The sequence below is a fragment of the Ornithorhynchus anatinus genome, chromosome 14, assembly GCF_004115215.2.
Source record: "Ornithorhynchus anatinus isolate Pmale09 chromosome 14, mOrnAna1.pri.v4, whole genome shotgun sequence".
Lineage (NCBI taxonomy): Eukaryota > Metazoa > Chordata > Mammalia > Monotremata > Ornithorhynchidae > Ornithorhynchus > Ornithorhynchus anatinus.
In genome coordinates, this window is record NC_041741.1 from 44492659 (window position 1) to 44504988 (window position 12330).

Consider the following 12330-nt stretch of genomic DNA (forward strand, 5'->3'; position numbering starts at 1 on the left):
AGAGACCATCCCTGACCCCACCGGGTTTACAGTCTTGAAGGAGGGTGGGGGAAGACAGACATCAAAACAAGTAAACGCTTAACAAATACGATCATTATTGTTACGTATTTATTGACCACTTACTGTATGCAGGGCACTGTACTAAGCGCTTGGAAAGTACAATTCGGCACTAGAGACAACCCCTGTCCCCACCGGGCTTACAGTCTAGAAGGGGGTGGGGGGGCGGGGGTCAGACATCAAAACAAGTAAGCGCTTAACGGATTTTGGTTCGACTCCCGGCTCTGCCACTTGTCAGCTTGTGTGACTGTGGGCAAGTCACTTAACTTCTCTGTGCCTCACTGACCTCATCTGTAAAATGGGGATTAACTGTGAGCCTCACATGGGACAACCCGATTACCCTGTATCTCCCCCAGCGCTTAGAACAGTGCTCTGCACATAGTAAGCGCTTAACAAATACCAACATTATTATTATTATATGATGATTATTGTTATTATTACAGTACTTTGCACACAGTACGCGCTCAGTAAATAAACCAAGGAAACGATTTGGTTTCTCATGGGTCCTTTCGCATCCGCAGAGCCAGACCCTGACCCCCTAGGTTTGGATGGACACAGAAACACACACACTCTCTCTGTCTCTGTCTTTCTCCTTGTCTCTGACTCTCTGTGTCTCTCTATGTCTCTCTGTGTCTCTCTATGTGTCTCTGGGTCTCTGGGTCTGTCTCTGGGACGGAGAAGCAGCGTGGCTCAGTGGAAAGAGCAGGGGCTTTGGAGTCAGGGATTATGGGTTCGAATCCCGTGGCGCAGTGGAAAGAGCATGGGCTTTGGAGTCAGGGCTCATGAGTTCGAATCCCAGCTCTGCCACTTGTCAGCTGTGTGACTGTGGGCAAGTCACTTAACTTCTCTGTGCCTCAGTTCCCTCATCTGTAAAATGGGGATTAAGACTGTGAGCCCCACGTGGGACAACCTGATTCCCCTTTGTCTACCCCAGCGCTTAGAACAGTGCTCGGCACATAGTAAGCGCTTAACAAATACCAACATTATTATTATTATTATTAATCCCGGCTCTGCCACTTGTCAGCTGTGTGTCTGTGGGCAAGTCACTTAACTTCTCTGTGCCTCAGTTACCTCATCTGTAAAATGGGGATTAAGATTGTGAGCCCCACGTGGGACAACCTGATTCCCTTGTGTCTACCCCAGTGCTTAGAACAGTGCTCTGCACATAGTAAGCGCTTAACAAATAACAACAATATTATTATTAGAAGGGGCGGGTGGAGGAGCTGCGCTTCCTGGAGCGGCCACACGGCGTCGCCCTCCCCTAACCTCCGCCTCGCTTACAGGGAAATAATAATAATAACAATAATAATAATAATAATAACGAATTTGTTAAGCGTTTACTATGTGCCAAGCGCTGGGGGGAATACAAGGTCATCAGGTTGTCCCATGTGGGGCTCCCAGTCTTCATCCCCATTTTCCAGATGAGGTCACTGAGGCCCAGAGAATCCATTCATTCATTCACTAGTATTTATTGAGCGCTTACCCTGTGCAGAGCACTGGACTAAGCGCTTGGAATGTCCAATTGGGCAACAGATAGAGACCACCCCTGCCCAGTGACGGGCTCGCAGTCTAATCGGGGGAGACAGACGGCAGAGCAAAAGAGAACGAAACGACAACAAGGCAACATTATCACGATAAATAGAATGAAGGGGATGTACACCTCATTAACAAAATAAAGAGGGTAATAAATAATATATACAAATGAAGGGGAGGGGTTAAGTGGGGCGAGAAGTGAAGTGACTTGCCCAAAGTCACACCGCAGACAAATGGCAGAGCCGGGATTAGAAGGGACGAAGACATCCTTCCCTCGCCCAGCCCATCCTTGCCCCCGTGCCTCAGTTTCCCCCCTGGCAGGGCGGGGCCCGGCGGGATGACATCACGGGGGTGCAGCAGTCTGGCCCTGTGGGGCAACGCGCGGTTTCCACCCCCGCGCCTCCGACCGTGTGTCCTGACTCACCCGGGTGAAACTTGCGTGAATCAGAGGCGGGGATTGCTGCCCGGAGGCGGCGGCGGCGGGAGGCAGCGGGGAGGGAGCCCCTCCGACCCCGAGGGAGCCGGCTGCTACCAGCTGGACGCCCAGTCGCAAAGGGACCGGCGAACGGCCTCGGAGGACTTGCTTTTTTTACGCTATTTAATAATGATGGTATTGGTTGGGCCCTTACTTTGTGCCCAGCACTGTTCTAAGCGCTGGGGGAGATACAAGCCAATCAGCTTGTCCCCCGTGGGCCTCACAATCTACATCCCCATGAGGGAACCGAGGCACAGAGGGAAAAAAATGATGGTATTCGTTAAGGCTTACTGTGTGGCAAGCACTGCTCTAACCGCTGGGGTAGACATAAGGTAATCGGGTTGTCCCCAGTGGGGCTCACAGTCTTAATCCCCATTTTACAGATAAGGGAACTGAGGCACAGAGGGGGAAAAATGATGGTATTGGTTAAGCGCTTCCTATGTGTCAAGCACTGTTCTCAGCGCTGGGGTAGATACAAGATAATCAGGTTGTCCCCCGTGGGGCTCACAGTCTTAATCCCCATTTTACAGATGAGGGAACTGAGGCACAGAGAAAATAAATAATGATATTTGTTAAGCGTTTACTATATGCCAAGCACTGGTCTAAGCACTGGGGTAGATACAAGGTAATCGGCTTGTTCCCCATGGGGCTCACAGTCTTAATCCCCATTTTACAGATGAGGTAACTGAGGTCCAGAGAAGTGAAGCGACTTGCCCACAGTCACACAGCTGACAAGTGGCAGAGCGGGGATTCGAACCCATGACCTCTGACTCCCAAGCCCGGGCTCTTTCCACTGAGCCATGCTGATGGATTGAGGGCAGCCAGCCTGGCCCACTCCACGCACCCTGGTTCATATTTGGGAAGTCTTAGGAAGCAGCATGGTCTAGGGGGAAGAGGTGGGTTCTAATCCCAGCTCTGCCAATAGCTTGCTGTAACCTTGGTCATGTCACTTCACTTCTCTGAGCCTCAGTTTCCTTACTATGTATTAAGCACTGGAGTAAATACAAGAGAATCAGCTGGGACACAGTCCCTGTCACTTGGGGGCTCATAGTCTGAGTAGGAGGGAGAACAGGTGGCCCAGTGGAAATAGCACAGGCTTGGGAGTCAGAGGACCCGGGTTCTAATCCTGCTCTACCACTTGTCTACTGTGTGTTGGGCAAGTCACTTAACTTCCTTGTGCCTCATTTCCCTCCTCTGCGAAAATAAGGATTCGATACTTGTTCTCCCTCCTACTTAGACTGCGAACCCCATTTGGGGCCTAATTAACTTGCATCTACCCCAGCACATAGTACAGGGCTTGTCCCGTAGTAAGCACTTAACAGTTATTATTATTATGATCAGGCCTTAAATCCCCATTTTACAGATGAGGAAACTGAGGTACAGAGAAGTGAAATAACTTGCCTTAGGTCACATAGCAGGCAAGTAGTGGAGCCAGGATTGGAACCCAGGTTCCCTGACTCCCAGGCGTGTGCTCTCTCCACTAGGCCACACTGCTTCCACCCTCAGCAGGAGAAGAGACTGGGTAGGGAAGAGTGATGGAGCACCTTAAAGCCAATGGTAAGACATTTCTATTGATGGAAGGAGGCATACTCAACCGCTGGAGGATTTGAAGAAGTAGAAATCCTATTTTCATCCACTCATTCATTATCAATGGTAATTTTTGAGCATTTACTATGTGCACAGCTCTTGGGAGAGTAAAATATAACATAGCAGACACATTCCCTGCTCACAGTGCACACAAGTTGCTTCCTTAGCTTGGAATTCCCCTCCCCCCGCCACCCCCAAAAAAACCAGCAAACTACAGCTCCCTCATTTTCAGAGTCATCTTCAAATCCTACCACATCTAGGAAGTCTTTCCAGAGCAATAATAATAATAACGATATTTGTTAAGCGCTATGTGCCAGGCACTGTCCCAAGTGCTGGGGTGGATACAAGCAAATAAGGTTGGACATAGTCCCCTTATGGGGCTCACATTCTCAATCCCCCTTTTACAGATGAGGTAACTGAGGCACAGAGAAGTTAAGTAACTTGCTGAAGGTCACACAGCAGAAAAGTGGCGGAGCTGGGTTTAGAATCCATGACCTTCTGAATCCCATGCCCTTGCTCCATCCATTACGCCACGCTGCTTCTCTACAGCTCACGACTCACAGTTCACAACTCACAGCGCACAACATCCTGATCAGCTCAACTATATGATATATATCTTAGCATTTGTGTGTTTGATTTTAATCCTCTCCTCAGAACTTGCGTACATATGTCCTCATCGTTCATGTACCGCCGTCTATTTTTATTTGTACATTTGATGACTTATTCTGCTGTTTCATCCCGATAATACTCGAACAATACCTTTTTTGGAAATCCTTTTTGTCTGCCAGGATCACCCCTTAGACTGTGAGCTCTTGAGGGTAGGGTTGTCTTGCTTCCGTTGAACTTTCCCCAGGTTTTGGTCCAGTGCTTTACTGTGAATAGGGGCTTCTTAAATGCCACCGATGATTGATGGATTAATTGGTAGCCTCAGGATGACCCTGCGGCCACCCTGGAGGGGAGGAGAGCCTCCCCTGGACCACCCCCACCACCGACCGCAGGCAGGGAGACCCGCAGACGGTCTCCACCCCGGGATCCTTTCCAGTAGTTGGAAGGTGAGAGCCGGTAGATGACCACCGCGACGGAGGTGTCCTGACTTGTCTGATTTCTGACCCAGACTCCCTGCCCTCTGAGATCAGTCTGAGATCAGCACCTAGGCTTCGACGTCTATCCACTTGAATCTGTGACCTTTGGACATTTGATTTTCACCCCACCTCCAACCCTAAACTCTCGGACTTGCTGCGGGAGTTGGGCTAGAGTGGTTTCCCTGAGTTAACAATAATAATGATAATAACAATAATAATAATAATGGTACTTGTGAAGCGCTTACTGTGTGTGGAGCACTGTCCTAAGTGCTGGGATAGATACAAGGTCATCAGGGTGGACACAATCCCTGTTCTACGTGGGGCTCACAGTCTCAATCCCCATTTTATAGGTGAGAGAACTGAGACCCAGAGAAGTGAAGTAACTGGACCAAGGTCACCCAGCATACAAGTGGCGGAGCCGGGATTAGAACCCATGACCTTCTGACTCCCAGGCCCTGGCTCTAGCCACTACACCTTGCTACTTTTTATATAAAGTGAAGATAAGCAGCGTGGCTCACCGGAAAGAGCACGGGCTTTGGAGTCAGAGGTCATGGGTTCGAACCCCGGATCCGCCACTTGTCAGCTGTGTGACTTTGGGCAAGTCACTCAACTTCTTGGTGCCTCAGTTACCTCCTCTGTAAAACGGGGATTAAGACTGTGAGCCCCACTGGGACAGCCTGATTCACCTGTGTCTACCCCAGTGCTTAGAACAGTGCTCGGCACATAGTAAGCGCTTAACAAATACCAACAGTATTATTATTATTATTACATATCTTTAAATTCTATATTATGAATTAATCATTTGTTCATATTAATGTCTGTCTCCCCCTCTAGACTGTAAGCTCTTTATGGGCAAGGAATGTGTCTGCTAATTCTGTTGTATTCTCCCAAATGCTTAGTGCAGTGCTCTGCACATAGTAAGTGCTCAATAAATACCACTGATAGATTGGCTGACTGATATCTTTAAATTTTTTATTATCAATTATTTATTCATATTACTATCTGTCTCCCCCTTTAGACCGAACGTTCGTTATGGGCAGGGAGCATGTCTGCTTATCCCGTTTTAGTGTACTCTCCTAAGTGCTTAGTACAGTGCTCTTCACATAGTAAGTGCTTAATAATACGATTGATTGATTGATGGATGTCTGGGACTATTTTGATTGAACCTTGCTATTCCAATCAGCCAGGCCTGGGTCTCTAGAGTCCAAAGTAAACCAGGGGATGGGTCCATAGTAGAAGATACAAGCAAAGAAATCACCTGCCTTCCCGGGCCCCATGCCTTAGCTCAGCATTACCTGCCTGAGCACCACAGCTACCTTCGGGTTGGCGGTGATTAATCCATCATTCATTCGTTCCATTCAGTGGTATTTATTGAGCACTTTCTGGGTGCAGAGCACTGTACTAAGTGCTTGGGAGAGTACAATACAACAATAAACAGGAACATTCCCTACCCACAGTGAGTTTACAGTCTAGAGCGGGGAGCTGACAGTCTACTGAGCACTTACTGTGTGCAGAGCACAGTGCTACTAAGTGCTTAGGAGAGTACAATGCAACAGAACTGGTAATCAGTTAGTCATATTTGTTGAGCACTTAGTGTGTGTAGAGCCCTGTCCTAAGTGCTTGGGAGAGTATTCATTCAATCTTATTTATTGAGCACTTACTGTGTGCACAGCACTATACTAACCACTTGGGAGAGTACAATATAACAATAAACAGACCCATTCCCTGCCTACAGCGATCTTAGAGCAGAGAAGTGGTGGAGCTGGACTAGAACTCGGGTCTTTCTGACTCCCAGGCTCAGGCTGTTTCCATTAGGCCACACTGCTTAGCTTTTCCCATTCCCTCCAGGCCCCTGGAGCTGGGAGAGGAAGGAGGGCAGGGAAGGAGATAGACGCTGCCTTCAAGGAGCTCAAAAACCCCACGTGGCCAAAGTGAGAGATCATAGCTAGGCCAGAGGCAGGGGCAAAATTAGCACCAGCAAGGACAGTGCTGGGAGGTGGTCAGGGCAGCCTCCGGCAGCTGTGACAGCCGGGCCGGTCCGTGGGATATTTGCTGCCTGGAGGCATCCCATCTAGCTCCAGAATGTGGGCAAGGCCGAGACCTGGCAGAGGAGGGCCAGATCAGGATTCAGGAGGGGGCTCTAGACCTGTAAGAATGAGTCTTTTTTTCCTTAATGGTATTTGTTAAGCGCTTACTATGCGCCAAGCTCTGTACTAAGCACTAGGGTAGATAGAAGTTACTCAGATTGGAAATAGTCCATGTCCCACATGGGGCTCACAGTCTTGATCTGCATTTTACAGATGAGGTCACTGAGGCACAGAGAAGTGAAGTGAGTTGCCCAAGCTCCCACAGCAGACAAGTGTTGGAGTCAAGATTAGAACCCAAGTCCTTCTGACTTCCAGGCCTGTGCTCTATCCACTACGCTATGCCGCCTCTTGGCTGAGTTTCCCCAGGCTTCCTGCCTCTCCCCTGACCCCCTCCCTTAGGGCTGCCTGGCTCCTGCTCCGTCCCACTGCTAAGTCCTTGCCAACTGCTGACCAGAGGCAGCTCCGGATGCCAAAGTGCGGGCCAATTCCATGTGATGTGGATGGACCAACGGAGACCGAAAAGCATCCCGTTGGGCAAAGCCAAGGTCGGGAACCGGGGACTTGGGGGACCCGAGGGAGGGGGAGGTGCATTCCCCTCTCTGTCCACTGGCTCCAAGAGAGGTGGGAGAACCGCCGGGAGGGCAGGAGGGTAGAGAGGGAGGAGGGGGCAGGTCAGAGCGAGGCTCCGCGTGTCTCCGGCCTGCTGGGAGGGCTCTGCCGCTGGAGCCACCAGGCCTGGCTCTCTGCTTCCTCCAGACATTCAACTCCCACATTCCTGGCCATTCCCAAGGCCGCTCTTCATTCCTGGACTCCCGGCCAACACACGGCCGCCACCCCCCAGCCCCCCGCCCCCGGCCTGGCCCACCGAGAGGCTCCCGGACCGAGGATGGGTGAGCCCTCTCTGAGCTCACGGGGAAGGGCAGCTGGGCCCCTTGGAGGGAAGCCCCCCAAGACCTAACACCTCCTTCCTCCATCCCCAGCAGGGAGAGTCACAGACCCTCATGTGCTGGGAAACCATTCTCCCCACTCTGGGTCCCCGCTCGAGCCCCGAGAGCGATGTGATGTGAGGGAGAGGGAGCGACTCCCCGGGGAGGGGCAGGGCTGAGGGGAAAGGAAGCAGCCAGCTCCCGCCCGCACGTCCCCACCCTGCCTCCTCCTCCCCCCAATCTCCTCCTTCCCCCAGTCCTTCCCTCCCTTCTGGGGGTCTGGGAGTCGCATAAACAGGAAGAGGCCCCCCCTCCCCGTTGCCTCACGAGCATGCACGCACACACACACACATACACACGCATGCACACGCGCGCGCACACACACACACTCCCCGCAGCTGCTCGACAAGCCCCTGCGTTGTCCAGACTGGGAGGCCCTAGGAAGAGAAAGGCGCTGTGGCTGTCAGGTCCTGACCTTGCTCATTGCATTTCCTGCTCTCTGGGAGCCAGGGGGGTGAGCGAAGCCAGCCTGCAGGAGGGTGGAGGCTCCCCAGGACCGGCTGGGGGGACCCCATATGGCTCTAGATCTTCCAGCGGGACAGGGGAGATGGTCTCCCGGACCAATCCGCTCCTCTCCGCCTCTCCCCTCGCCAGCCCCCAGCAGAGAGCCTCATGCCCACGGCTGAGGTGGGGGTGGGGAGGGAGGCTCCCCAACACTTGGCTTAAGGACCCTACCACTCCGTCTCTCCCCACGGACCTTTATTTTTAAAGTCTCTGTGGTGTTCCCTCCCGAAACCAAAGACCGGGCTGCCAGCCCTGGCTCCAGCTCTGGGCTCTGGAGGGGGCAGGGTTCCCGGCCCTCAAAACCACACAGCCCCCGCAGACGGTGGGGGCCGGGCTGGGCTGCGTCACCCTCAGCCTCAGAGGTATCGCTGAGAGAACGGGCCGCGAACCTCCCCTTGACTAGGAGGAAACTGCCCCCTGCCCTGCCCTCTGCCTCCCCACTCTCGGAACCCCTAACCCCCAGCCCCATCCTTTGGTCTTAGCTGGGTCCGTGGCCTTTTCCCCTGCCACGCCAGGCCTAGAGCCTCTGGGCCTCTTCTCTGGGCTGGAGAGATGCTGCCAAGAAGGCCAGGGCCCACCTCCTGCCCCTCCCCAAGACCCACACCTCTCCCTGCCCCCCAGAGAGAACGCAGCAGGAGAGGCCTATGGGAAGCCCGGGCCAGCCAGCCGGGTCCTTGGACTAGTCAACCACCGGCGGCTGAGTAAACAAGGCGGCTCTGGCAGCCACTCAAACCTCCGCCTCAGAGACCTTGAGAGGGACCCAGCCCCCTCTGCCTCCCACTCCCACCCCATCCCCTCTTCCTGGCGCCGGGCCTGTTTTAACCCCTTCAACTCCGGCCACGGGCACCCACCCTACTGGGCTTCCTGAGGTAGTCAAACCAGTCATCCAACACACACAAACACACAAGCTCTGAGTCACAGTACCAAGAGCTCCTGGCAGAGGACACTCATTGTCTCTGGGTTTGGAGGGCAACTTCTCAAAGGTGCTTGGATGAAAGTGGAAAATGTGTGGTGAGTGGAGAGGACCAGGTTACTTGGGGGAGCACCAGGTCTGTCTTCCCCTCAAGATTGTAAGGTCACTGTGGGCAGGGAATGTGTCCGCTTATTGTTATAGAGTATTCTCCCAGGTGCTTAGTGCAGTGCTCTGCACACAGTAAGCACTTAATAAATACAATTGACTGATTCCCGGTTACCGTGGGCTCCCTTCCCTGCCCTTTCCAGAGAAATGACCTCCCCCCCGCCCCCACCTACCAACCGCTGGCTGGGAGGTCATGAGAGAGCCCCTCCTTTCGGCTCCAGGGCCTAAGACTACCTCACCAACCGGTCCGAGAGGTGGCCAGCGATCCAAATCCAGGCCTTCTGGCTCCACGCCCACCTCCCTATCTCGGCCTGCCCGGCCCGGCCGGCCGGGGACTGCACAGAATAAGTCATTGTTCCCTGGTCCTCAGCCTCTTCCTGTCTCTGCCGGGCCTGGCTGAAAACAAAGAGTGAAAGGGATGGGTTCACCACCCCCCACCCACCCACCCCTTCCCTCCCTGAGAGAGGACCCCTCCTCCCCTGCCCCCTCCCCCAACTCTTCTGGCCCTGAAGCAGGGCCCCACCAGAACTTCCCTCCTCCCCACCCAACCCCAAAACCCTCGGTAGTTCCCCAAACCCAGAGGTCACCTCCCTCCTGTCCCGTCCTTCCGGCGCCAAGGCCTCAGAGCTCTGGCCCTTGCAGTTCCACGTGTCCGTATGCCCATCTCTCTGCCCATCTGTCTGCCCGTCCCTCTGCTCAGAGAGAAGGCCTGGGAAGGGGCCGTTTAGGGGAGGACCAGACACGCTTCCCCTGCGGCCAACGCCAGCACAAAGGAGAGAGCAAGAGCCCCGGACCCCCGACCCTGCCCTCTCTCACCCGGCCCCAGGGGCTGTGAGAAGAACGGAGCCTGGATGGAATTTTCAGGCCTCTGGTCTGAGAAAACGTTTTTTTAGGAAGCCTTTCCCAGCGCCTGGAATTCCAGAGGCGTTTCCGGCCCTGCGGCAGCTGTTCTTGGTCTCTGCCTGGACGCCTCCTTCCGCCACCACGACTCCCATCCCCTCACCCACCCACCCACACAGTCACCGGACCCTCCGGTCCACCCACTGGAATCTCCACTGCCTGTGTGAACACAAACCCCTACACCCTCACTCAAGCCAATCACCCACTCACGTGTCCTCACACCCATCCTCACACACACCCCCATGCCCATGGACAGACCAGTCACCTGCTTGTATCCTCTCGCACGTGTCGTGCATATGCCAATCACCCACTCACATCACCTGGCACGCATCCTTCATTTCCTCACACACATCCTCATACACACCCAAGACCTGTTCTCATGCCCTCACAAATGCCCTCACCCACACCCTTGCATATTTTCTCGGATGCTGTTTTACACACACACAGAGTCACACAGACTTTCAGACCTGGGCAGTAACCTACTTGCACATGCACAATCTCCATATCCATTCAATAGTATTTATTGAGCGCTTACTATGTGCAGATCACTGTACTAAGCGCTTGGAACGTACAATTCGGCAACAGATAGAGACAATCCCTGCCCAATAACGGGCTTACAGTAAACGGCTCCATATGGTCACCTCTAGACACACATCACACACACACACACACACACACACACATTCATGTATGTCCACCAGCTGACTAGATACACATTCTCAAAAAGCCCTGGGCCACACCTATGGACCCTCCATTCAACCCCTCACTGGCTTGCACTCTCTCTTGCCCCCCTACACATACGCTGAATAAGTCACACAACTTGAGCTCCAATTGACGCTCTTCTTTTCCTCCTCCCCCCTCCATGGTCCTCACTACACCCCAGTGCTCTTCACTGCATCCCACCAAGAACCACTATATCCTACTGCTTTCCACTTCTCCCTATTGGGCCCCAGTGCACCCCACTTCATCCAACTGACATCATTTCCACCAAAGCCCTCCCTCCAGCCTCTTTTTTGTTCTACAGCCTCTTGGCCTCAATCCCTTCTAGTTTTCCCCCCCTCACTCCCTGCCTCTCCCCATTCCTTTCAGATCCCCCCTACTACTCCCCTCTACCTTTCAGCTAATAATAATAGTTGTGGTATTTGCTAAGCACTTACTCTATGCCAAGCATTGTGCTAAGTGCTGGGGCAGATGCCAGATAATTACTATTGTATTATTATGGCATTTGTTCATTCAATCTTATTTGTTGAGTGCAGAGCCCCGTACTAAGCACTTGGGAGAGTACAATACAACAAAAAACAGACACATTCCCTGACCACAATGAGCTTCAGCTTAGAGGAGGGAAAACAGACATCAGTACATTACAGTTATATACATAAGTTCTGTGGGGCTGGAAGTAGGGGACGATCAAAGGGAGCAAGTCCAGGAGACACAAAAGGGAGTGGGAGAGGAGGAAAGGGGGGCTTAGTCTGGAAGTGCTTACTGTGGATCAAACACTGTTCTAAGCACTAGGGAAGATACAAGATAATCAGGTAGGATCCAATTCCTGTCCCACCTGGGCCTTTACCATCAGTTTTAAAGCATTCAATCAGCTTTCCCCTGCTTACCTTACCTGGCTGATCTACTACAACCCAGCCTGCACACTTTCATTTTGCCAACCTACCTCCATCTCATCTATCTTGAAACTGACTTCTTGTTCATGTCCTCCCTCTAAACCTGAAAAGCCCACCCCTTCTCATCCCCACACACCTCCAATCTGTCTATCTTCAAAATCCTTCTAAAATCAAATCTCCTCTAAGAGTCCATCTCCACCTAATCCCTCACTTCTCCCCTACTAGCTCCTTTTACCTGCTGGGTAACCTCTTCCCTTTGATTCATACCCTTTAGGCACTTGATAGTCATCCCACCTCCCAGCTCCATAGCATTTATGTACCTAGCCAAATTTATTTCAGGTGTCTGTCTCTCCCTCTCCCCCACGCCCCAGCAACTGTAAAATCATCAATCAATCAATCAATCAATGATATTTATTGAGCACTTACTA